Here is a 26,445-nt window from a genome sequence, read left to right as displayed (position 1 = left end):
CTCCCTAGCCTCCAGATCTAGTGTAGGAGGGGGGAAGAGGGTGGGGATGCTGTTGGTGCAGGGGACAATGATTGAGGAGTCGGAGAAAGAAATGAGCGGATTGGGCTATAGAGTATAGAGTTTTAGGTTTGGAGGAGGCATTGCCGCTTTGAGGGAGGCAACGAAGTCGAGCCTTGAGAAGACGAGGAAATAGATCGAAGGGAAAAAAAACTATTCGCTTGTTAAGTTATCGCGTCACTAGAATGGAAACTCTTGCTGTTGTTTTTCTGATAACTAATGGGCTTTGTTGAGACTATACCCATGTTGTCTAAAGTTTAATTAATTGTGTGTCTCCTTTAAAAAAAATCTTATGCTATACCATCTCAAACCCACTCGGTAAGGGAAAAGAAGTTGAAAATGTTATGTAGAGGACCGATGTTCATCATCTCCTTGTTGTCTTATCAACCATAGCCAAAATTTAAATTATACTCCATTTTAGAGTTGATATTGAGGTTTTTCCATTATAGCGTATTTTTTTAGCAATAGCATTTAAATCGCTAAAAAATATGGATATAAAACTTTTGCCCATAAATTATTTTTCTTCTTCCATGGCTTATAATCAGTGCCATAAATATACCACCCAATCAAAAAAGGACTAGGATAGTGTAGGATCAAAGACATCCGGGGGGGAGGGTGTGAATAGAATTCCTGCTCTGATACCACTTGATAAACTCTGAGTTCGACTTGACACGCTCAAAGCTCTGATTGGCCCGACCTTTCGGTGAGTTGAGATAACCACGATCTGGGAGAGAAAACATTGACGACCAGACTAAAACCGTACAAGGCGTTGTTGTGTTGTGCCTTAGGAATCGACACACCTCTTTGTGGGCTGTTGATCGTGCCGATGCAGACCAACCTTATTCCTGCAAGCAAATCGAGGAAACAAGCAAAAACAAGATAAAAGCATTATGAATTACAATTATGAATTAAAGCTCAAGATAAGGTGGGTTTCCAAAGGCGAATAATTAAGCGGTCAAGCCGACACACGTAAGTACAAGGAAAAGTAGTGATTGCTAAACTTTTTACTAAACAAAACCCAATAAACCTTGAAGGGGTACCTAGCTATTTTATGAAGGTGGGAGGATGATCTAGGGGTCCCTAGGCCCTGAAGGGGTACATAGCTATTTATGGATATGGGAGGACGACCTAGGGTTCTGTCATGCTCCATTAGGTTGGGGTGCACCCCACTTGGGCTGGGGTCCCAGATGGAGTTACAAACCCATAGGCCCATTATAAGTGATGCAACACCTTGTTTCTATTATTGCGGCCGATTGAGGTGGAATTTAGAGATGAGGCTAGAACCATTAGAGAGAGGACTCTAGGAGCTTTTTATCAAATACTCATGGACCCAAAACAGAGCTCGTATGCGCATTTGGTGGCCAGTTGAAGTCAGCAATGTAGCAGGTGGCCGAATTGGATTTCAGCACTTAAGACGACTTGATCTTCTTGTTGATCAATGATATGAACAACTGTTGTATCCATAGTAGGCTTGGTCATATCACCCAGCGCTGGACGCCTGAACCCTCTTAGTACTAGTACTCAATACACACTTTTCTACACAGCAAATAAGCAGCGAGTCAATTGTGGTTGCCATGGAGGAAGATGGTTATGGTAATATACTAGCTAGTAGGCTGCCTTTTTTGGGGCATTAGTCAGTCAGTAGGCTATCAAAAAATGAGTACTCTAGTGAGAAAGCTAATAATAAATGGTGAGACATATTAGTCATTAGAATTTATTTTACGTACAATGAATGTTTGATGGTTCGTGAGGCATCTCTTGTGTGTTCTTTTCCTTAACAGAGAAGAAGAAAGAAGGATCGAAGGAACAAAAACAAAACCTAACATCTGGTTCAATGGCTTCATCTCAGGTCAGTTAGATCAATTTCCGCATTAAGCAGAGGTGATCATGTTTAGGCTAAGAACTTAAGTAGTTAAGTGGATTAAACTCCAACATTGTGTATCAGAGCCTAATCTTAGCCTTGATGTTCCATCATCCCTAATGAAGCCATTATGCCAATTAAATCCTAATCAATTCGGCATGATGAAAATAAGTGAGAATTGTTTTTCAATCTAAGTTAATTAGCTCGGTTTAGCCCTTCATATATACTGTTTCTTTGCATGTTTTAAATTCAAGATTTAATCTTTTGTTAATTGCTTAGCAGTAGAATTAAGAAATTAAGGGAAGGGAAGAATGAGATCAATCGGTTTCAATTTTCCCAAAATCCCCAAATTGAGAAGAACCCTGATTCGGATGAAGAACCCTAAGTAACAAAATCCCCAAAAAATCAAGAAACCCAAAAAATAAAAATTAAGCTTGAGTTCAGATTCTTACCGGACTTGGAGCCCTAATTCTACCGGGAAACCTCACTGCGGTGTTGGTCTCGTCGAGAAGCGGTATCGCCGCCGTCGGCGCCATACGGGCTTGCCCATGCGTCTCCTCGGTGTGCCCTTGCCTTCTCCTCCTCGCGGTTGCTGTGCGCACGCAACCTTGGAGATCCCCCACCGTCGCCGACTAACCGGGATGGGAAGCATCAGCTTGGCGCCGCCTTTGGCCTTCGCTCCCCCGCCGACAAGGTCCGGGCCACGTGACGCTCGGCGCCGCTTGCGCGTCCACCTCGCTGGACCGCAGACGCCACGCCATGGTTTGGCACTGCCCACGGGCGCACCCTCCAGCTAGCACAGATGTGCCACTCTACTCGGCGCTCATCGTCACACGCGTGCTACACCTCACCGAACCGCCATCTCTGTCATCGCCGCCATACAGTCTCACGCTCGCTGGGAGAAGGGGATCGGGGAATAGAAGGGGAGAGAATGAGGGCTAGGGTTGCACATGGGCGGTAATTTCATCGGTGTGGGACGAATCCGAGCTGTCCATCAGATCGTCCCTGCATCGGGTCGTCACAGATTTCATGGGCCGCGCCGCCACAGCTCTTAGCCCGCTCACGCTCGCGCGTGTAAACCGGGACATCTTTCACGAAGATAGGCAAAATTAAGTTTTTTTTTATTTTAAGCCCATCATTTATGATTAAATATTTCCATAATTTTCTATGCCTTTCCTTAGCTAATTTAAAATCGATAGAAAATTATGATCAATTATTTGATCACTCACAAAATTATTTCTAGTTAAATGGAACCAACGGGAAGTTTATCTAGCAAAAAATTTAACTAGAAAGAATTAAGATATGGAGTTATTTTGACCCACGTTATTATAATTTTACTAAGATTAAGATTACTATTTCCTTGGTTATTTTCTGCCCAACGATGATATAATTGAGGAAAATTTAAATGTAATTATTATTTCCTATGTCATTTTGGCATTAACGGTAATATGACTTAGGATTTTAATTCATGCCATTAGTGCATTATTATTTCCTTTATCACCTCTATCTTATGGTGATGTGATTAAGGATTTTAATTTGTTAGTAAGCTTATTAATTGCTTTACCATTTTTGCCAAACGGTGATGTGTCTAAGGATTTTAATTTCATGTCATTACTAATGGCATTATTTTAAACACATTTCCTATATCATTTCTACATTACGGTGATTTGATTTAGGATTTTAAACTGATTTCCTACGTCAATTTACCTTATGGTGATTGATTTAGGATTTTAAAACACTACCTACTATATTATTTCCTATATCATGTCTACCTTATGGCAAATTAGATTTAGGATTTTAAATTTAGTATTTACAATATTATTTTCTTTGTCACCTCTGCCCAACTGTGATGTGATTTAAGACAATACTATTTATTCCCTAATCATTTACGCCCAACAGTGACTTGATTTTAGATTATAAGTAATTTCATTTAATGATTCCTGTGTTTTGTCTCTACCCAACTATGATTCAAAGAGAAATAAAGATTAAGTTGTCATTATTGTGTAAGTAATTGTACTAATGTACGTTATTTTCACAGGCAACCACAATAATAATGCCACTTAATATTCCAGCAATAAATAATGTTATTTATCAGTCAAAGTCTATTGAATTATTTTTCTCACTGATCTAACTGAGCATAAGTCTTTCTTGAGTTTGACTTAGCATTGACAAATGTCACACCCCAAAGTTTACCCTTTCCTAGCTTTAAAATTCAATAAATAAATTGCTCAAAGAAATTGTTTAATTAAACCTAGAGCTAAACCCTAAATAATAAATACATTTAATAATGGGAAATTATATGGTGGAATTTTTCTTGAGTTCCCTATGTTTTAATACATTAACTGAATTTTTAGCGGAATTTTCAGAGCAACGGTAGCAATTTTAATAACAAAACCAATTATCAGAATTTAATTAATCCCTAATCTCTTTTTTTCTTCTCCTTTCGGAAATGCGCCATTTTTTTTGGCCCATTTTCCCCTCCCGCGTGGGCGTTTCCATTGGGCCGGCCCATGGCCAAGGCCCAACAGCCGCCACGTCTCCCTATGGCTTAGGTCGCCGACAGGTGGGGCCCACCTGTCGGGCCCTTCCTCAACATCCGGCCGGCGGAGACACTGCCCCGCAACTGCAGCTCCTGCGCATCCCGTGCCACCTCACCCACCCCTCCACATCCGTCGCCCACTACCGCGCCCCATGCCCCACTCTCCCACACACCCGCACCCACGAGGAGGCCGAGACCCAAGATTCGGTTTTCGAAATCCCGCCGTCTCTCTCTCTCCCCTCTCCCCCATGTCGCCACTGGAGAAACCGCATCTACCGGCCACGTCCGACCACCCCGCCCCTATAAAAATGATTCCCGTGTCTTTTTCCCTCTTTTTCTATCCATTCCCATGCCCTCAATCGCACTCGCGTCGTCGCTCTTGCAACCGCAGCCGCCGCCACCACTCCGGCCACCACTAGTCACCACTAGCAGCCGCGCCGCCGCTGCCGTCAGGTTCACGAGCTCAGGGGCTACACTATCCGCCATTCGCACGTCACCTTTCGCCACCGGAATTCGTTCTCCCTCACATGTAGTAAGCCCTCCATTCCAGCCGTCTTCGGCCGGCAATGCTGCTAGTCACGCACCTTCATTCTCTCTAATCCCTCTCATTTTCTTCCTAGGTTTACTCCGGAACTCGTCCGCCCCTTGCCGCCGTCGTTGCCCTCGTCGTCGCCATCGGTGAGGCCTCCCCTTTCCTCTTTTTCCTCCTCTCTCTCCTTGCCGCACCGTGGCTTGCCGTGGTGCGCCGTTGCCACGCCTTGGTGCCGCGCCACCGCCGTGGGTGAGTGTCGCCGCTTGCCGCCGCTCCCCGCACTGCCGGCAGTTGCCGTCGGTGGCCACGTGATCCATCGTCGCCGGGCCGGCTTGTCCCGAGCTGTGCCCTGTCCCCGTGGACCGGCGGTGAACCGCTGCGGTGGTCCCGGTCCATGGTGGACTAGTGCCTGGTGTCACCGACGAGTGAGGCCTACTTGTCGACGCTGCCCCTCCCCTTACTGACGCAGCGCCTTTTGTTTAATGCACAATAATTTGTTCAGGTGTTTTCTGTTTATAGTAAAAACACAAAGAATCTTTTAAAATTCATAGAAAATTCATCCGAGCTCCATTTAAGTCCATTCAAGTCTCAGTATATCCATAAAAATGCAAAGAATCCATTAAAAATATCTTTGTTTCCTGTTTTGATAGTCTTATAGCATGTTTTGCTTGTGTGCCTTGTATGCCGTGTAGAAACCAGGCAGTTCCGACACTCTCGTACAGTTTGAGGTTGTTGCAGAGGTTCCAGCAGCACCGGAGCAAGGCAAGTCATGCTTTTCACTTGAACATATTGTGCCCATTTCGCAAATGCCTTACTTTTCCTTAAATATTGCATTGTTTTATAATGCCACTTTATAGGTTTATTTACCTATTGTTCTCAGCCATAAAATTTGTGTATCATGTTCCTTTGATAGCTTGGGCAATAATATGATTAGTTGCTGGTTTAGGTGAGCCATGCTTAGATAAAATAGCACACTAAAGGGGTATCTCACTTGATTATTTAGTTTAGTCCCTATGATGTTAACTTTAAGGATAGGCCACCCTGGTATTAATGTATACTTAAAATATGCTAAATGGTGGGCTATGGGCGCATGGTTTTGATAGACGCGCCCATGGCATGTAAGGATCGGTTCGCAGGAAACCCTGGAAGAATTATCATACTTAGCACAAGCCTGCGTGGGCAACGGATAGGCTTGTAGTGTAGTTACTAGTTCCCCTCTAGCTGACGTATCCAGCCAAGGGTGGGCGTGACGGAGTTTGGATGGGCCCTGTGACGGCCTATGCGGCTTCCGGATTCACCTAGGCACGAGAGGGGGCTGCCCTCTGCATGTTGAGGAGTGGGGGCGAAACCTGAGGTGTGGTGCACTTGGTTAGAGGTGGTTATGCGAAGGGTCCTGTCACAATCTCTTTCCAGGGTACCATGGTGGTATGTCGGCGCACAGAAACGTGTTGTGGGGCTGTGTCTTGTGGGTACAGTCGTACACCTCTGATCAGAGTAAAACTATTTGAATAGCCCTACCTGCGGTTATTGGCGATCAACCAAATTCACCGTGATTAGTCACATGCTTAATAATTTGACTTAATGGAACTGGTATAGTTCAGGTGCTTGATTTGGGACTGTCGCAACATGGTGTAGCATTGGATAGTGATTATTTAATATTGATTAATTACTTCAACAGTTTTACTGATTTCAACTACTGTCTTAAAGTGCCTGCTTTATGCAAATAAACCCCTAGCTCCCTTGTATATCTCATGCATCATACCCTCTCGTCCGGTATGTCTTGCTAAGTACAATGGGTAGTATTTAGTCTTGCTCTGTCTCCCACCCCCAAGAGTTGGAGTACGCGTCAGATGGAGGTTACTTGGAGGAGTAGGTTTCATCCGTGCCGTCAAGGATGCCTATGGATTGGAGCCGTCATGCTGCAAGCGCCAAGTTATCTAGTTTAGCTTGTTTTTAATTTCCGCTGCATATGTAAGACTTTTTATATATTTGTAAGACGTGGATCTGTATGTTAACATTGTCGTTTGTGCACCCTGGCCGGTCCTGGACAGGGGTTTAATGCATATTCTGCTTGGAATCCTATTTGGAAATTTCTTAGCGTGACAACAAAGGATCCCTTGTGGCTCCTGGAGCTAGTATCAATAATGTTTTCCTTAACTCAAGAGGCATTTTGATGAAATATTAGCCTGGGGGAAGACCAATATAATGTTATATTTTGCATGTCACTAATGTATACGAAGGTTATCATCCGTATGTATTAGGGATTATTTTGAGCTTGACAATGTAAAGCCATATCTAGCAAATGTTGAGACGAGCTCTTATAGTTTGTCAAGACCAATGCTAAGTAAAATTTTAGTGCATATGCATATTTGTCACCATAATCAGAAAGTTTGCAATAAGAAATAACTTATATGGCGTTCAAACTTAGTGGGATGGACATCGTATATTTCTATGCGCTACTTGTCCATTTCATAGTATTTTTCTCCCATTAAACTACTATGGACATTTTTCATATTAATTAGTAATATTCAATAAGACAAAGTGGACCATGGTTGACTTGATTTATCAGTTGGTAAATCAATAAGAAATATAGAAGACTAAGAGGCAAACTAAGTAAGATCTTGTTAATCTTGCCATTTATTGGCAAAGATGAAGCTTTACTAAGGGGAGTGTTGCAACTCCAAATTTAGTAATAACAAAGCTCATATTCCTCATCAAGGGAAATAAAATTGTCTCTATATCTTACGTATACTACTCCTAAAATTTTCTTGTGTAAGTTTTTGCGAGAAATAGGGATATGCTTAATGTCCTGGTTTGAGAGAGTAGATGAGTAAAGATTAATGGCATTAATTTTGGGTTGAATCATTATGAGACATCGTCAAAATTATGGCCTTATTATTTGGCCACATTTCTAGGGGAGAATAAATGTCTCGTTAAGGTAGAGACACTTCACCCGTAGAAAATACTAACATCGATCATTACTTAGATGATAATTCTCTAAGAAAGTCCTCCTCATTTATGACTCATAGCTCATTGAAAAATTAAATTAAATTTGTGTGATCAAAGTTCATTGAAAATCAGAAATTATGCTTCCATTACATAAATAATAAAATCAGTGGAAACTCATCAAGAGCTCCAACAAGAAATATTATTCTACCTAATTTATGTCTCCTAGCTCCATTATGTGGATGCTAAAATAATTTTGCATCTCTTACTATGTGACTTGCAGAAATAAATATACATACGATAGCCGGATGGTTTTGTTGTGGAAAGACAAGTCACATATTGGGTGCAGACTTAAGAAATCCATTTGTGGACTTAATCAAGCATCAACAATGCTTTAAATTCCACTACGTCACTAGTGAACTAAGCTTAAATAAGAATGAGGTGGAAAATTATACCTGTAATGATGGAAGCAAGATGTCGTTAAAACTGTGTCATTCTAGTTGATGCCGCATTTACAGGGGAGATTGGAACATCTCATGATATCGAGATATTCTTTCCTTTAGATTTTAATGACGTTGTTTAGCCTTAAGGGAAAATTCACTAAGATCAGAAATTAGCCAACAAGTGATTTTTTTTGCTATGTTTACCCATAAGCGATCTTTGATTTACTTTAAAAGATTTAAGATACTAATTGTTGGCGGCTGTTAAGTGCCAATTTTATACCGCTAACATTTGCATAAAGTCTAGATAATAAAACATCATAGTGATAGGTCTAAATCTCACATATTTCACAAGTCGTATATTTGTATGCAGGTGATAAACACATAAGTTGGGAGGAGATCCAGACTAAAAGTGAAGGAGAAATCTATCCATGCAAGAATGGGCTTTTAAATTACCAAAGAAACGGCCCAAAATTGCAAGAATTGGATAAGGCAGGATGAGGAGGAGGCCTAGACCAGGTTTGGAGGCCATCTGGCCCAGCCCTGGTTCGGCCGAACCCTGGTGAACGGCGTTGGATCTAGGTTTTGGTGTGGACGCTCTAGATGCTCTCCTAATGACGGTTGAGGGGCAGTTCAGACAATTCGCATCATTCCAACCGTCATACCTATCCTATAAATAGACTTCACTTTCTTCACTTTCACACACACTTCCAAGCTTGAGCTGAATTATAAGAGGCTCTATTGTACTATTTGTATACTAGAATTAGGAAGAGAGTAGAGTAGAAGAAGTCGAAAGAATTCCGGAGCTGTCAGTAATCCTCTCTTATTTGTTTTATTCTGTTTATTACTCTGATATCAATAGAATTATCTTCCTGAGTAATTTAGATTTATCTTGTGAGAATTATCTCTTAGTTCCTAAATAGCATACGGGATTATTGTTCACTATAATCAACTAAAATATAGTGATTGCTTTGGTGAGTTATAAACACTAAAGTAGATATTAATTGCTTAGACGTAGTGTTTAGGTAATTGTTATCCAGTAATTGCCGCGTATCCCACAGTACGTTTGAGGTAGGTGTAGAGGTGGTGACAGCCTCAAGAGCACTTAAGTCCCCCCTGTCCGGATACGTAGTAGAGCAACATCTGGGAACACCGGTGTCGAGGGAAGATCCTCAATAGCGGGGAGTCATGAGACCCCCCATTTGTGAGTTCGGCCGGGGCGGAGGCTCGTCTCTCGGAAATCACTCGCTCCTCCATAAGATTACCGGTAAGCTTGCACGCAGTCGGATTATACAGGTTCGGGCCGCTATGGAGCATAACACCCTACTCCTGTGTTTGGGATTATGGATGAGTTTTACAAAGGTTTCTTCACTCCAGAGAGCGCACTTGCTTCCTCACTTCTGGAGTTCAGGTTTTCTGGGCGTCGTCCCTTTATCTCAGTGGGTAGGGTCCTCCTTTTATAGCTCAAGGGGATACCACATGTGCCGCCTCTACCTACCCTCCATAGGAGGGGGATCCCACTCCACTTTGGGCTTCCAACCGTACCTTCTCCCGGAAGCTAAGCAACAACCGGTTCTCGAGTGGAACCCGGCGCCGCCCCCCGCCTGACACGGGGGACAGCCCTGTCATTCCCTCATAAATGAACGATGACTTGCGACAGCCCTTCCTTGAGTGACACTCGGATGTGACGGGTCATACCCACCCCCACTCCGCCGGGTACAAGGGCGACGTGAGGACATGGTTGCCCTATCCATCGGATGTGACGGTGACAGGCCGGTCATAGACCGGTCACATCCGTTGGACAGAGGTTAGCTAGGCGCGCCGCACGTCTGCCCTTACCGCATTAAATGTGGTGAGGGACAGTTGGGGCGTCGCACATTTATGGCTGTTCAGCCTGTGCTCCCCTCTCGCTCTCTCCCTCCGCCACGTGGCAGCCGGGTGAGGGCCTCGGGGCGAAGCCGCGGGAGAGCCCGAGGGGGTGACGTCATGCCCCGCGCCCCCCCCCCCCCCCCCGCGCCGCGCCGCATCCACGACTCGCGTGACGCTTGAGTAGGGCAGCCTGTAGAGTCACGTGGCCGGAGGGAAAGTAATTCCCCTCTACTTCACATACCCCCGGGCCCATATCTTCGACAGTAGCCCCCGGCGCTATATCAGATATCGATTTCCTGGGATCATTCTGACATGGCGCCTCACGACTCCTCGAGCTGGGGTTGTGGGCCCGGCAGCGAACCCAAAAGGATATCACCGCGTGGCTAGGTTGGCGTGCTAACCACAACAGCGGTTTGACCGCCTCTGACAGCGCTCATGATGAAGATGCTTGAGGCGCGATAACCGGGGGGGTCAGTCAAACCACGCCTTGATTCTCTTGCTCGCTACTCCAGCGGCGGTAGCGGTGACGGTTTGTTCAACTTGCGCTCATGGCCGTTGCGCACTCCACCTCGAGTGTGCCACTGACAGGCGCACTAAAGGCGGGAGCGGATACAACGAGCGACGTGATGAGCGGGCGCGGGATGCGAAGAGACAAATACGGGCGCGAGGATCGTGGGGGCAGTTATGGGGGCGTGAAACGAGGAGGCGAGCGCGAATGAGGCGAGGATAAAAGGGGGCGGAGGCGGAGACTCTGCCTTCTTACTTTCGCCAACCGCCCACTCGTCCTTTCGCTTCTCGAACCCTAACATTCTCGCCACTTCACACTGTCTCGTGCTCCACGCTCTCCGCCACTTCTCCGCCGGTTGCCATGGCCCAAGACACCGGCGACGCAGTGCTCCCTTCCTCCCGCATCACGGCAGACAGGCACCTTAGCCTACCTCGCAAGATCATGCCGAACGGTGCCGTCGTGCGGGCGGGAGAGTCATGGCCGCGGCCGTGATATCCGGAGCGATCCATGCACCTCTTGTCCTTCACCATGGCGGGCTTGATTCCGCCGTTCTCCAGATTCTTCCATGAGGTTCTGGATTTCTACGAAATTCACGCCTTGCATCTCGCACCTAATGCCGTGATGACGCTGGCCATCTTCGCGCATTTGTGCGAGATGTTCATTGGGGTGCGACCGACGATGCGGTTGTTCCAGGCCTTCTTCATCCCGCAGCTGCTGCAAGGCGCGGTGGTGGGGGGATGCTACTTCCAGCCCCGACCAGGCACAGCGGGTCAGTACATCGAGAGCCATCTCCGCAAGAAATGGGAGGACTGGAAGAAGGACTGGTTCTACACCGCGTTGCCGGACCATCCGCGACTTCGAGTTCCCGCTGGCCCTCCCGAAAGGTCTACCGCATGGCTAGCGACGTCGGAGCTAGGCGAGGAATACGACGCGGTGTGGGATCGCCTCAGGGGCCTGCGGAGCCTGGGCCTCACGGGGGCGATGATCTTTGGTGATTACTTCCGCCGCCGCATCGCACCTCTCCAGGAACGATCCCGTGGAGCGTGGGAATACACTGGTCCCAACGACCCCATGCGGACGCATGTGGGCGATCGCTGGGACTGGGGTGAGGAGGACACGAAGAGGGTGATTCGGCGGGTGCTGGGCCTAGACTCCGCCGAGCCAACACTAATCCCAGATGGGATTCTTCCCCTCTGCTGCAACCGCGACCGGGAGAGCATCCTAGCCGTGATGTCAACCGTCGGCGCTGGCAGGAGCCGGTCCAGCTGAGGCGGCGCCAGCGGTAGCGCCGTCGGCACGGGTGGCGGTGGTGCGACCGCGGGCGGGAGCCGGGCCGGCGGTCTAGGCGGCGGTGGCTCAAGGGCGCCCGGATCGAGCCGCGGACCCGGAGACGATTCCGCTGGCGACCCTATTCCCGGCCGCCCTCTCCCCCGCGTGGAGGGGATGCCGAGCGCGCAACGGACCGTTCGCCAGCGGGCCACAAGCGACCTGCCGAGCCCGAGGCTGGACGGAAAAAGAAGCGACTCCGGAAGATGCGCGCGAGCATTTCAGCTTCTACGCGATCCTCAGGATGAGTATTGCCTTCGAGATACGCCCGGATGTCGGTCATCCACACGAACTGACGAGGGGGGTTGGGGTTGACCCTCTCGGGCCCCGAGGGGCGCGGGTTGCCTAGAGTCGGGTCGGAGGGCGTGTCATTGGCGTCCCTCAAAGGGCTCAGTCACGCCGATGGTTGTGCGAGCCTTTCCTCGAAGGTCCCTGGGGGAGTGGGGCTCGTGCCGACGCAACACGCGACAACTCGTCAGCAATTGTGTTGTCGCGTCGGGGCACGTGCCGGAGTTAAAGTCCGTCGAAGTGGCGTTCCATGCGCCGTACCTCGCGGACGTACGCTTCCATTTGCGGGTCGGTGCACTGATACTCTTTGGATACTTGATTTACGACCAGCTGGGAGTCACCCAAGACCAGGAGACGGCATGTCACGACCGGAAATAACCCAACGGGCGTTCCTTACGTGCGTGCATTATTCCTTGTCCCAGGAGGCAAGGTACACCAAAAGTTGATACAATTCAGAGTTTAACAAGCGGAAGCGTAATTAATTAATTTATTACATGGGCGGCGAAGTCCTAGCACACAAGAAGACAAACGAAAAAAAGCGGAAGACTAGGGCGACGACCACAGGAACTTGACGGCAGGCACGAGCTAGACACCAAAGCCTTCATCATCCAGGGGCTCCTCTTCTGGGTTTGGGAAAAATTGAGCAAGACTGAGTACAACCACCGTACTCAACAAGACACACCCACAAGTGCAGAATAAATGCAAGGGAGTACAAGGGAGCCATAATATAGGGGGTTAGGGTTTGCAGTAAACAGCATTAAAAGTCACTCAGTTGCTCAAAGCTACTTTGTAAACACGGTCCTAGAGCTATACAATATTATTAACCAAGGCCGTGAACCCACACGAACATGTCTTAACCCAAGGCCTACGATGATTCAGACCGAACTGGCAACCCGACCCTGGGTCCCAGCTAGTCCCAAGCCAACCCAGGCCAACCATTCCACATTTTAGCTGTTAGGCAGGTTTTAAGAATTAAAACACTAACTTGGGTACATTGCTCGGCTTGCCCATAACCGAGGGCGCGGCTATTCGAATAGGTTATACTCTGATCAGAGGTGTACATCTTTACACACAAGACACATCTTCCTCACGTGTAACCACGTGCCACATACCACCACGGTATACGGACGGAAGACATGACATAGTTTCCAACCCATCCTAGCCATAAACAAGAGTACCGACCCAACCCCACCTACGGCCGGAACCCCCGGGACAGGTAGGCAGGACTGAGCCCCTAGCAGCAGGACACCGGCCCTATGCCATGACATCTCGACTACCGGGCCGCAGCTCGAGTAGCCTTCATTTGCCCTAGAGATGTCCATCGACCCCCGACTTCGTCCATCTCCATCCGTGTACTTTTGTTTATAACCAGACTGAGCCACAAACTAAGCCTTACCCACTAGACATGTGGAAGTACGGTAGTGCTTTGCAACAGAGGCCCGAAGACCGGTCCTTATATGGCCGAGGTGCTACTATCAAAACCATGCACCCCGAGCCCAGCCTAAAACCATTTTGAGGGTTTTGAATAGAGGGGGAGGTGTGAATCCAATTACACAATAATCCAACCATTCCATAGTGTTCAGGTGATATGAATATTTCCAAAGTCTAGAGTTGTAAAACCACCTAATGTTGCCTAATTAACCAGTGAAGCATCTACCTAAATTCATACTAGTGGTACCATGAGTAGAGTGTCCACTAGTTGGGGTTTTGTTTAATCTAGGGTGAACAAGGTAATAATATCAATAACAATAATAAGGTCATAACAAAGGTAAATAGGCATGGCTAGATAAAACAGTGATAACGCGGGATATTTAAATAAAGCGATAATGCAATAATTTAAATCAAAATAATTTTATAAACTGGGATTCAATATGTTCAAGGATGATGTGACTTGCCTTGCTCACTTTCCCAAACGTCGGCTTCAACCTCCACGAAGAGCGGATCTTCCGAAGCTGCAGCGTCTACACGACCAACGGAAAAGAAAAGGCTTTTACTCTAATAAACTCCATATAACAAGCAGGAACAAAGCACAAAAATGGGTTCTTGACTTCTTAAGGAAAAAAAAGACTTGAACGGTCCAATTCCGAGTTCAAATGGCCAAGTTATGGCCATTTGAAGTTTATATGCTTTTTAAATGAATATTTGCGAATTTCTTCATTTAAACTTTAATTTAAAAAGGGTTTATTGCGTCAGCCGAGGGGACGGGCGCGCGGACCGGGTCCACGGGAGTGGGGCCCACGCGGCAGCCTCACAGTCCATGGTGGACCGGGTGCACCCGGGCTCACACCGGCCGGCGCCGTGGGCCCCACACGTCAGCCGCACCCGAGGGCGCGGGCGGCTGACAGCCGGGCCCCACGCGGCAGCCACTCGGCGCGCCCGAGGGCGGCCACGCCGGGGCGGTCGGCGAGAGGCGGCGCGGCGGAGCGGCGGCCAAGAGAGGGGAGGGAAGGGGGAAAGGAGGCGACGGTCCACGGCTCACCCCGGGGCGACGGCGGCGACGGAGGAGGCGGCTGGAGCGGAGGGAGGCGATGGCGCGGCTCGGGTCGACGGGGACGGCGGCACTCCGGCGGTCGGCGACCGAAACGGAGAGGTGGACGAGGTCGGCGAGGATGCGGTGAAGCCGAAGGAGGCGGCGCCGAGGTGGGAGGCGGTCCGGGGCGACGACGGCGGCAGACCGGAGCTCGGCGGCGACGGCGGAGAGAGAGAGCGACGGCGCGAGCTCGATTCCGGCGGGGAGACGGTGCGGCAAGGGGCGGAAACGGGCGAGGGAGGCGCGGGGAGGGTTTAAATAAGGTTGGAAGGGGGAGAGAGCGGCCGGAGGGGAAGGAAACCGGCGCAGGAGGTCCGGCCGCCATCAATGGCGCCGGCGAGATTTGCGGGGGCAAATCCGCCCGTTTGAACGCGAGAGAGAGAGAGGGAAAAATGGGGGGAAAGGGAAAGGGAATCACGGGGAGTATTTCCCCCCACTTTATTGCACGCGGGGATGGCGGGAGACGGCGGGATTCACGGCGGCGGCGGCGCTAGGGCGCGGGGGAGGCGGCGGGAGCGGCTGGAGGAAGGGGATGACGGGTGGGCCCCACCCGTCAGCGAGGATGGCGGGCGGGCCTGCCCGACAGCGGCGCGCGCGCGGGGAGAGGCCGAGTGGGCCGCGGGGAGAGGAGAGAGAGAGAGGGGGGAGGAGAGATGGGCCGGGCCGGCCCAAGGGAGGGAAGGGGGACTTTTAGGGTTTTTTTTATAAAATCATTTTAACTTTGTTTATTTCTTAATAATTATTATTTGTGCTCTGAAAATTCCACTAAAATTTATTTATGCATTTTAGGCTTTTAGGAAATTTACAAAAATCCTCTAAGCCTTATTTGGCTTTTAACTTTGCACATTTTAATTGTTGGAGGCTTTCACACGGATTTTAATTATTCTAGGCATCATTTAAGGGATATATTTTAGAGTCGTTTTGGGACGTGACACGGCAAATGCCCATTCCGGCTGCCGCCCTCAATCCCGCGAGGAGCCCTTCATATTATGCCATGTTGTTCATGGCTCGGAAGTCGAGACGAACGATGTATTTGAGAACATCCCCGTTTGGCGAGGTCAGCGTGACTCCGGCACCTGCACCTTGAAGGTTGAGGGAGCCATCAAAATGCATAACCCAGTGCCCGCCGCGAATGTCGGCGTTTGGATCCTCTTCTTCTCCGGGGGGGAAGGGGACATTGGACGAAACAGGTTCGTCCACCGGGGTCCATTCCGCGATGAAGTCAGCCAGGATTTGTTTCTTGATCGCATGCCGCGGTTCAAAGTGCAGATCGAACTCAGCCAGCTCGATGGCCCATTTTACCACCCGTCCAGTACCCTCCCGGTTGTGCAAAATTTGGCCAAGAGGGTATGACGTCACTACGGAAACCCGATGCGCTTGGAAGTAATGACGCAACTTCCTTGAAGCCATCAAGACGGCATAAAGCATTTTCTGGGCCTGCAGATACCGGGTTTTCGCATCTCAAAGTGCCTCGCTGACAAAGTAGACGGGCCGCTGCACCTTTCAGCGGGGCCGGTTCATGTTGTCAGGGGCTGATGACTCGGAGCGCGCCTGTTCGGAGGTCCCGGGGGGATCCCGGACTGCCTCGGGATCATAAGGCTCGGGGCCACCTGCCAAAGCCTCCGCTCCTCCCTTGGGGGCCTCGGGGTTCTCCCGGGGGCTGGAAGCTTTGGGCGCTAGGCCTTCGGGGGACGAGGGGCCATCGCAAGCCGAAGGGGCCTCCCGTTCGCCTTCCTCACGCTCAACTACAAGGGCGGCACTCACCACATGGGGGGTCGCGGCCAAGTAGAGTAGCAATGGTTCCTCCGGTCCCGGAGCCACCAAGATGGGGGGGAAGTGAGGTAAGCTTTCAGTTGATTGAGAGCTTGCTCAGCTTCCTCCGTCCATACAAATGGCCCGGAGTGCTTGAGGAGCTTGAATAGGGGCAGCGCCCTCTCACCCAGCCTCGATATAAATCGACTCAGGGCGGCCATGCATCCAGTGATGCACTGTACATCCCTAAGCTTGCTGGGGGGGCGCATCCTCTCTATCGCGCGTATTTTCTCAGGATTTGCTTCTATGCCTCGGGAAGAGATTAGAAAACCGAGAAGTTTGCCCGTCGGCACGCCGAACACACACTTATCGGGGTTCAGCTTTACGCGCATGGACCTAAGACTATCGAAAGTTTCGGCCAGGTCCTGTAGCAACGTGTCCTGGTGGTGCGTCTTTACCACCAGATCATCGACATATGCCTCTACATTGCACCCTATCTGATTACTTAAGGTAATACGAGTCATGCACTGAAAAGTAGGGCCTGCATTCTTCAATCCAAAAGGCATAGTTGTATAACAAAAGGTGCCCACAGGAGTAATAAAGGTGGTTTTTTCCTCATCTTCCCTAGCCATACGAATCTGATGGTACCCCGAGTATGCATCTAGAAAACACAAAAGGTCGCACCCCGCAGTGGAGTCGACTATTTGATCTATGCATGGTAGAGGGAAGGGATCTTTAGGGCATGCCTAGTTGAGGTCGGTGTAGTCGATGCACATCCGTAGCTTGCCATTGGCCTTCGGGACGACCACCGGGTTTGCCAGCCACTCCGGATGGATCCCCTCGCGAATGAAATCAGCCTCCAGGAGCCGTGCCACTTCCTCCCTGATGAAGGCCTGCCGCTCCGAGGTTTGACGCCGCACTTTCTGCCGGACAGGTCGCGCATCCGGCCGCACGACAAGGTGGTGCTCAATCACCTCCCTGGGGACCCCGGGCATATCTGACGGCTTCCATGCGAAAATGTCAGAATTCGCCCGCAGGAAGGAGACGAGCGCGCCTTCCTATTTGGCGTCTAAGGTTCCGCCAATCTTGGCGGTCTTGGACGGATCGTCGCCAAGGGGGATTTCCTTGACGGGCACCTTGTCAGCTGAGGTGAGGCGCTTCTTGGAAGCGCGGGACGCAAAGGCTTCTGGGGCCTGCGGCTCCGTGGCCACCACCAGGTTGTCTGCGCGCTGCTCCGCGCATGCGAGGGCGACCTTGACATCACCAAAGATGGTGATGGGACTAGCAGGACCCGGCATCTTCATCTGGAGGTAGGCGTAGTGGGTGGCGACCATGAACTTCACCAACGCGGGTCTGCCTAGAACCGCGTTGTAGGGCAGATTGAGGTCCGCCACATCGAAGTCGATCCGCTTGGTGCGGAAGTTGGTGGAGTCACCGAAGGTCACCGGAAGCTCTACGTGGCCAAGCGGCCACGTGTGCCCTGGAGTAACGCCAATGATTGGGAGCGACGGCTGGAGCTTCATCCCCGGGGCCTTGAGCGCGTCAAAGGCAGCCGGGGAGATGATGCTCAGACTGGCCCCCCCATCCACCTGCACACTCTTCATCTTGACGTTGTGGATGGTCGGGGAGACCACCAGGGCCAACTTCCCCCCCCCCCCCCCCCGAGCGAGCACCGTCGGATGGTCGCTCTGGTCGAACGTGAGCTTCACCTCCGACCAGCGCGCCTTCCGGACCGCCTCATGCGTGGGAACAACGGCCAGAAGCTCTCGCCTCATGGCCTTGAAGCTTCGGCGAGAGGTGTGAGCGCACCCCCCCCCCCCCCCCCCGGTCGAGCGTGGCGACGGTCCCCTGAGGTATCTGGAAATCCAGATCCTCACCATCTCCGCCATCATCGGCGGGGGCCTTGTCCTTGGCCTCCTCTCGCCGGTCACCTGTTGAGGTCGCGGGGGCTTTGCCCTCCCGTCGACCCTGCCGCTTCTCCTCATCAGCCTTTCGGAACCGCTCGGCCAAATTCTTGACCGAGCAGCAGTCGACGAGACTGTGGCGGTAAGTGTTGTGTACCGAGCACCACTTGTCCGCCGACCGGCCCTCGCCGGAGGGAACGGTGGGGCTCGGCTTATCGCCGGTGGCCTTTCCTTTCCGCGGGGCCCGCGTGGGCTCGTCTGCTGCAAGGACATGGCCCTCGTCATCGGAGCGGGCTGGTTTCCTTTTGCCTCTCCTATCTCGCCGCTTAGAGTGGGGGGCAGATTCGGGAGTAGCCGCAGCTGCCGCACCGGTGCCGGGAGAGTTCCAGGCCCACGCCTCCTCCTTCCGGGCCACCTTGTCCGCCAGCTCGAAGAGCTCGATAGTAGTCTTGGGCTCCTTGGAGGCGATCTTCTCCAGCATGCGATTATGCCGCACGCCGTTCCGGAATGCATATACAACCGCGTGGGCTTGGATGCACGGAATGGTGTTGCGGACCTGACAGAAGCGCTGTATGTATGAGCGGAGGGACTCATCATCCTCCCGCCGTACAGCGTGTAGGTCCGCCTCTTCCCCCGGGCAGGGATATGTGCCCTGGAAGTTCGTAATGAACTGCTGGCACAGATCCTCCCAGGAGTGAATGGAGCCGGGGGGCTGGGTCATCAACCAGCGACGCGCCTGACCCTTGAGTGCCATGGGAATGTAATTCGCCATGACCCGGTCGTCACCCCCTGCCGCCACGATAACCGTGGTGTAGATCTGGAGGAACTCGGAGGGATTGATGCTACCATCATACTTCTCCGTAAGGTTGGGGCGAAACTTCGGGGGCCACCGGACATTCCGGAGACTCGCCACAAAGGCCCTACAACCCGTCCTCCCAGGGGTGAGTGTGGGAGGAGGGCCGCCTCGTGAAGAAGAGCATGGCGCTCCAGATGAGGAGGCGCCTTCCCCCATACGGGCAGCTCGGCGCTCGTCTCGGCGTCGCTCGATGTTGATTCGAGCGTCCTGCGTCCCGTAGAGGCCGTCATGACGCCTCCGGCTTCCCGAGGCCCCCGACGATGTTGGAACCGTGGACCGTCTCGAGATCATGGCCGATCGACGAGCTCTTCTCCTCGCCGACGAGGAGAGGGTGACCGAGGTACGCGATGTACCAGCGGCAGTGGATCGACCACCCGTGGCCAACTGTCGCTGGGCAGTAGTGACCAAGTTGGCCACGTCGTCCAACCAGCGCTGAATAGGAGTCTCCGGCCCCGGGTTTACCGGGGGATGCCGCAGAAGGGTGCCTACTACCTGAAGCGCGCCTTGGGGCGAACCGCCGTCTCCATAGTCAAGACGGCGGCGTGCCCCGACGCGTCGCGGCCTCCCTCCGCCAGGGGGCGGAGAGAGAGCCGAATCACCCGAACGAGTGGGATCCTCCCTCCGCGAAGGTTCGCGACAGGGAGGAGTTGCAGAACCATGGCGACGGTGACGAGGACCTCGGCTCTCGCCAGAAAATTAGGATGGAAGAAAGCGACTTCCTCTCGGAATGCGCAACCGCCCCTACCTGGCGCGCCAGCTGTCGAGGGAAGATCCTCAATAGCGGGGAGTCGTGAGACCCCCCATTTGTGAGTTCGGCCGGGGGCGGAGGCTCGTCTCTCGGAAATCACTCGCTCGTCCCTAAGATTACCGGCAAGCTTGCACGCAGTCGGATTATACAGGTTCGGGCCGCTATGGAGCGTAACACCCTACTCCTGTGTTTGGGATTATGGATGAGTTTTACAAAGGTTTCTTCACTCCAGAGAGCGCACTTGCTTCCTCACTTCTGGAATTCAGGTTTTCTGGGCGTCGTCCCTTTATCTCAGTGGGCAGGGTCCTCCTTTTATAGCTCAAGGGGATACCACATGTACTGCCTCTACCTACCCTCCATAGGAGGGGGATCCCACTCCACTTTGGGCTTCCAACCGTGCTTTCTCCCGGAAGCTAAGCAACAACCGGTTCTCGAGTGCAACCCGGCGCCGCCCCCCGCCTGACACGGGGGACAGCCCTGTCATTCCCTCATAAATGAACGATGACTTGCGACAGCCCTTCCTCGAGTGACGCTCGGATGTGACGGGTCATACCCACCCCCACTCCGCCGGGTACAAGGGCGACATGAGGACATGGTTGCCCTATCCATCGGATGTGACGGTGACAGGCCGGTCACAGACCGATCACATCCGTTGGACAGAGGTTAGCTAGGCGCGCCGCACGTCTGCCCTTACCGCATTAAATGCGGTGAGGGACAGTTGGGGCATCGCACATTTATGGCTGTTCAGCCTGTGCTCCCCTCTCGCTCTCTCCCTCCGCCGCGTGGCAGCCGGGTGAGGGCCTCGGGGCGAAGCCGCGGGAGAGCCCGAGGGGGTGACGTCATGCCCCGAGGCCCCCCCCCCCCCCCCCCCCCCCCGCCGCTTCCACAACTCGCGTGACGCGTGAGTGAGGCCAGCCTGCAGAGTGACGTGGCCGGAGGGAAAGTAATTCCCCTCTACTTCACATACCCCCGGGCCCATATCTCCGACAACCGGATTGCAAGAGCTTGAAGTATCGCGTTAGGAATAATGTTAATCTTTCCCTAGACACGGTTTCTCACCAATAAATCCTCACTATCCTAGCCTATCCTTTGCTTGGTGTCCTTGGATGAACCGGAGGAAGAATTAATCACACGTGTTCCCTTGGATTCGATACCCTTGGAATACTCCGTAGGGGAAGTGCTACATCGGTATATCCGTGCGCTTGCGGTTTCTATCTGTAATTGTAAGAAATACCAACACTAATGCTAAAAAAATCAAATGAAATTATGAGATTGGACCGTGATGGTAAACAGTATATGAAGCTTGCTCACCTCATAAGCTATTAAAATTAAGCATTCATCTAAATGATTTTCAAACCATGTAAGATCAATTAAGAATGTGAGTCAAAACAAAATAAAGAATTTAATAGAAGTTTCTAGATGAGTCAAAATAGTTGGCCATTTGATGGGTAGATAAAATTGAAGCTAGACTCTAATGGAAATTTCAAACAATTCAAGTGAGGTTGAGGTGGAAAACTACATGAAAACTAAAGGTGGGAAAATTCATTCACCAGTACTCTATGTTGATATTCGCAAGCAGTGCATATTGTTGTTAGATACTAAAGAAAATTTTTTCATTAAATTTTGTTCTAAGGGAGTACTAGGCTTAATAAGTCATATATTGATATAAATTAAAGATAATCAATTATGATTTAGCTAACGAAAGCTTAATATTAGGTCAAACTAGAAAAGTGGGCGCGCCGTTGGCACGCCATGTTAAAAATTAATACTCCTATTTTGAATATGTTTATTTAGAGTATTTTTATGTGTAGGTAGACAAACTTTAGTAACTTGAAAATTGAAATTTAGACTATGAGCAGTCTCTCTCTTTTTTTTCTGGGTGTTTGTTCTTAGACACAAACAAATGCTATGGTCACAACCCTGAGTTAAAAAATAAGGCCTAGGTAAGTTGCTGGATAGTAAGAGCTAGCAATATTGCACTGTCATAAATATATAGTATATTTTAAACCTTGAATTATATTATGGTATCTTGTACTACTACATAACACAATATAAGTGTATAGGTATAAGCATTACTACTAACACTATATTAGATGTACGCAAGAGATCTTGTACTACTACATAACACAATATAAGTGTATAGGTATAAGCATTACTACTAACACTATATTAGATGTATGCAATAGACATCATACTGATACTGATGTGCTACCCTGATTTCTAGTCATATTTTGGAATGGAGGGTGTAGATTCTTTCTAGAAGTAAAAATCATTGAAGAGACTTGCTAATAGGGGTTGTTTGGAACTCTTTTTATTGTCAGCTTGTCACAGTAGATGGTATTTTCACAAACTCCGATTCAGACGAATGTTATTTCGCAAGTACTATTTGAAGACTGAACTTTTAGCGAGCTTATGCAGACAAGTGAACGAACTAAAAACACTGCAACCATTATACCATTACATATGGTACTACATTAGGAGTATTTTCTAGCAGCAATTGATATGCTTTCTTGGGACAGTTTGTACAAATGCCAACTACAAAACTTCCTGCATTTTCATTATGATAACAATAAATACTCAACTTTCTTGGGACAGTTTCTGCAAATGCCAACTACAAAACTTCATGCATTTTCATTATGACAACAATAAATACTCAGCCACACCATTTGCATATCATTCTCTAGCATAGGATTAGGGGCTAGCAACAAAATTGACCAACGCACACCCAAGTATATACAATGGATTTGGGAGTGGCTTCAACTACACCACTCCCATTCATATGGGCACTTTTCTCAAGCTCAAATGTCAGCCACAGCCACTCTCCAAGAGTCTGAATGGCAACACTAACTCCTTTATAAATGATAGACTGGGGACTATAATCAATTTATACATCACGAAAGCAGTCCTAGGCCCTAGCTAGAGTCTTGTAAAGCATGAGCTCAGCTCATCTCAGAAAATGGAAGCCCGCAAGACTTATTCGGCCTGTGCTTGTTTGCAGGATAAGCAGACAAGCAGTACCCACTGTTGAATCTGCGGCCTCACAGAAAGTAATCTGGAGCTGGCCTCTTTGCAGGAACCCCTCTTGATTCCTGAATGCACATATAGGAAAATTAGATGCTAATCAATAATGTGTCACAGACGTAATGATCAAAGTGGCTAACACATATATGTGGGGCAGCTTCAAATACACAGAAACTCCCGGTTGCTCATTCATTTACTCACTATAATTCTTAAGGCTCTAAATATCAAACACTCGTAGCAAGAGATATAAGAACAAAAAATGGAGGGTATATGAAATTTCTTCTTGATGAAAACACCAGAACCAATTAATTCTTATGATCTACTCCCTCCGTTCCATAATATAAGGGATTTTAAGTTTTTACTTGCAACGTTTGACCACTCGTCTTATTCAAATTATTTTTGCAAATATAAAAAACGAAAAGTTATGCTTAAAGTACTGTAGATAATATAGTAAGTCACAAATAAAATAAATAATAATTTCAAAAAATTTTGAATAAGACGAGTGGTCAAACGTTGCAAGCAAAAACTTAAAATCCCTTATATTATGGGACGGAGGGAGTACTATACAAGTTAGAGATTTATCTTAAGTAAAAAAATTGAAGATTCATGACCAATTGCCAAGACAATCTGAAGACAGCTCTAGCTAATTGTATATATTTCTGCGAGTCCACATTATTAATGTCCAATAAGCTAGATGATATAATTTCAGTAAACTCCAAGAAACATTTACCAGCTATATAGATCACCAGGACAAAGCCTCATGTTTGGCAAGGAAGGTTAAAGAACAAGCCAAATACAGTTCGATACATAATTACTAAGTTTTTTCAAGAAGAAACTGTATGCACTCAACAAGTAACATCCTATACCCATCCGATGCAACTTTAATCACTTTAAGTAGGCCCATGTTGTGATAACCACTGGATAATGCAATCAATAGCTCATACAAGACAAAATACCTAGAACACATCAATTTCACAGGAATTGCATAAAAATTATTATACACCACAGCCTGAAGCAAATCACGTCAATGATTCTATCATAATATAGGTGTTGCAGTAAAGAGGTTGGGGAGTTCAGAAATAATCATTAAATCGTGGTCCCGGTAGTCACAGTGGCGGTGGCCAGTCGCTGCGTTCATGCTCTCGCTTGAGAGCCCTCACCATCGTTCCTCTCTCAGACTGAGGGAGACTGCGATCTTCAGTCTGCAACTGTTTCTTTGTTCCTCTCTCCCTGCAACTGTATCACCTGGGCAGTGGCGAAGGTGAGGAGGACGGCGGGCAGGCTGAGGGAGACCATGGTGAGGAGGCGGTGGACTGCGGCAGGCCAGCAGCAGTATGAAGAGGCGGAGGTGGCGAGCTTGCTACGGAGGCGGAGGCGCGGAGCGGCGGGGAACTGGAGTAGATTGGCGGCGGTGACACAGTTGAGGAGAAGAAACGGCGGCGGCGACTGCCGAGGCGAGAGAGGAGGGGGTTTTAGCGATTTTTCAAACAAACCCCAAAAGCTTCACATACTACAACGACATCCACCACAACGATCCCTGACCATTAATCCTCCATCCAACGGCTGCAAGAGGGGGACGAATGCTGCAATCTCGCCGTGCCACGTGGAGGGGCTATTTGCACGGGAATCCGCCTAGATTTCAATATTTAGAGATTTGGATGCATACAGATTTGACATACATTATTTACTTGGAATCTTGGTAGTATTTAATTAAATCCAGACTGGTGAGGTAACATGCTCATTTTTTTCAAAGTTTTAATGGTCTCTGAAGTTTAGTCATTTAGACACTTATTTGTAAAATGTGTAGATATTTATAAAGATTATTAAGTTTAAGTTATGTCCACATATAGGGGAGCAATAACCATGGAAAAACTCCAAAATAATCTTACTGCATAGTTAACGATGCAATTTGATTTCGTAGCATATTATGATTAATCATATATTTAAGAATATTTCCTAAAGCTAAGAGTGGTAAATAGCACTCATAAACCACTCATAATTATACTGCGCTATGAACTGAGCACCAATAAAACGCAGTTTTCTATTCTTGTAACAACGTGTTGTATGTTTTCTGCCGAACACATTGATAAGGTTGTGAAAGATATCCCAGGATCGAATTATTAAGCTGAGCTTTTACTCATGGATCCATGTTTTAAATGATCATAAACTAAGTTTATTTTAGATATGTTATGACCAATACATATGTAAATTAGAGCCTTAACTAATATCCTGGATAAGGAGAACTTAAATTTATCAATCAACACCCGCTAAGTTAAGCTTGAGTTTATTTGAGTAATATAGAGAAATATAGGTTTTTGTTGTCTCAGTGACGTTTGTTGCAACACATTGCCTTGGAAGCTATTTTTTTAGTTGACTTGTCCGTTAATCTTAAAATCAAGAGAAGAATGTTGGTTGAATTTATCGACTAGTGTCACTGTATATGAGAAAGAGGAGAAGTGGCAGCGAGGCAATAAGTAGCATATAGTGAGTTGGTAGCAGATTGATGTTTGGGTAGCGGATTGCGGATAGCGGGCGCGATTGCAGATGCTAAGTTCCAATAGCAAAATTAAGAAAAATAACTATAAATTTAGATTGTATATCAATATTAACATCAAGTCCAAGTTAAAATTTAAATTTAGACTACATGTTTAATTACTCCAACATTTGATAACATAAAAATTATGAAATAACATATAAATATATAAGACAAATAAGACACCGACACTTATTCTATCCATATATGAAGCACACCATTTAAACATTATAGCGATCTAACAAAGTTAATAAACATTATAGCGATCTAACAAAGTTAATAAACATTATAGCGATCTAACAAAGTTAATATATAGCGGGCTACTATAGCGGTCGCGAAGCGATATAATGGCCACTAAGTTCCAATACGCATATCCGCTACTTGTAGTGGTAGAGATCCGGTACCGCTATAGCGGCCGCTATAAACACTATTATTACCTTAAGTGGCAGGGGTGACGTCGAACCTCTCTCTAATCCTAAAACCTTAATACAATCACCCCATCGATCTCTAATCCTAAAATCTTAATACAAATATACAATCACCCCATCGATCTAGGTACTGGACGAGGTTTGTGAGCCATATCTCTTGTGTGTTTTTTCCTTAACAAATAAGAAGAAAGAAAAAAAATCGAAGGAACAAAAGCAAAACCAAACATCGACTTCAATGGCTTCATCTTTCATCTCTGATAAGTTAGAACCAATTTCCGCATTAAGCATTGGTGAATGGTGATCATGT

At 48.4% G+C, this 26,445-nt stretch overlaps 2 long non-coding RNA genes across 2 annotated transcripts; one reads left to right on the top strand and one right to left on the bottom strand.

The window, feature by feature from the left end:
* Positions 1–546: 546 nt before the first annotated feature.
* LOC4324052 (uncharacterized) lies at positions 547–2,851 on the bottom strand. Its single transcript, XR_001544183.3, has 2 exons — positions 2,371–2,851; positions 547–902 (listed from the first exon to the last, which is right to left on the bottom strand). It is a non-coding gene; the product is annotated as an uncharacterized lncRNA (long non-coding RNA).
* LOC136355002 (uncharacterized) lies at positions 1,532–1,910 on the top strand. Its single transcript, XR_010738981.1, has 2 exons — positions 1,532–1,747; positions 1,839–1,910. It is a non-coding gene; the product is annotated as an uncharacterized lncRNA (long non-coding RNA).
* Positions 2,852–26,445: the final 23,594 nt, after the last annotated feature.

The sequence above is a fragment of the Oryza sativa genome, chromosome 1 (genome assembly GCF_034140825.1).
Source record: "Oryza sativa Japonica Group chromosome 1, ASM3414082v1".
NCBI classification, from domain to species: Eukaryota; Viridiplantae; Streptophyta; class Magnoliopsida; order Poales; family Poaceae; genus Oryza; species Oryza sativa.
The sequence above is the reverse complement of the archived record's forward strand: the minus strand, read 5'-3'. Positions and strand labels throughout refer to the sequence as shown.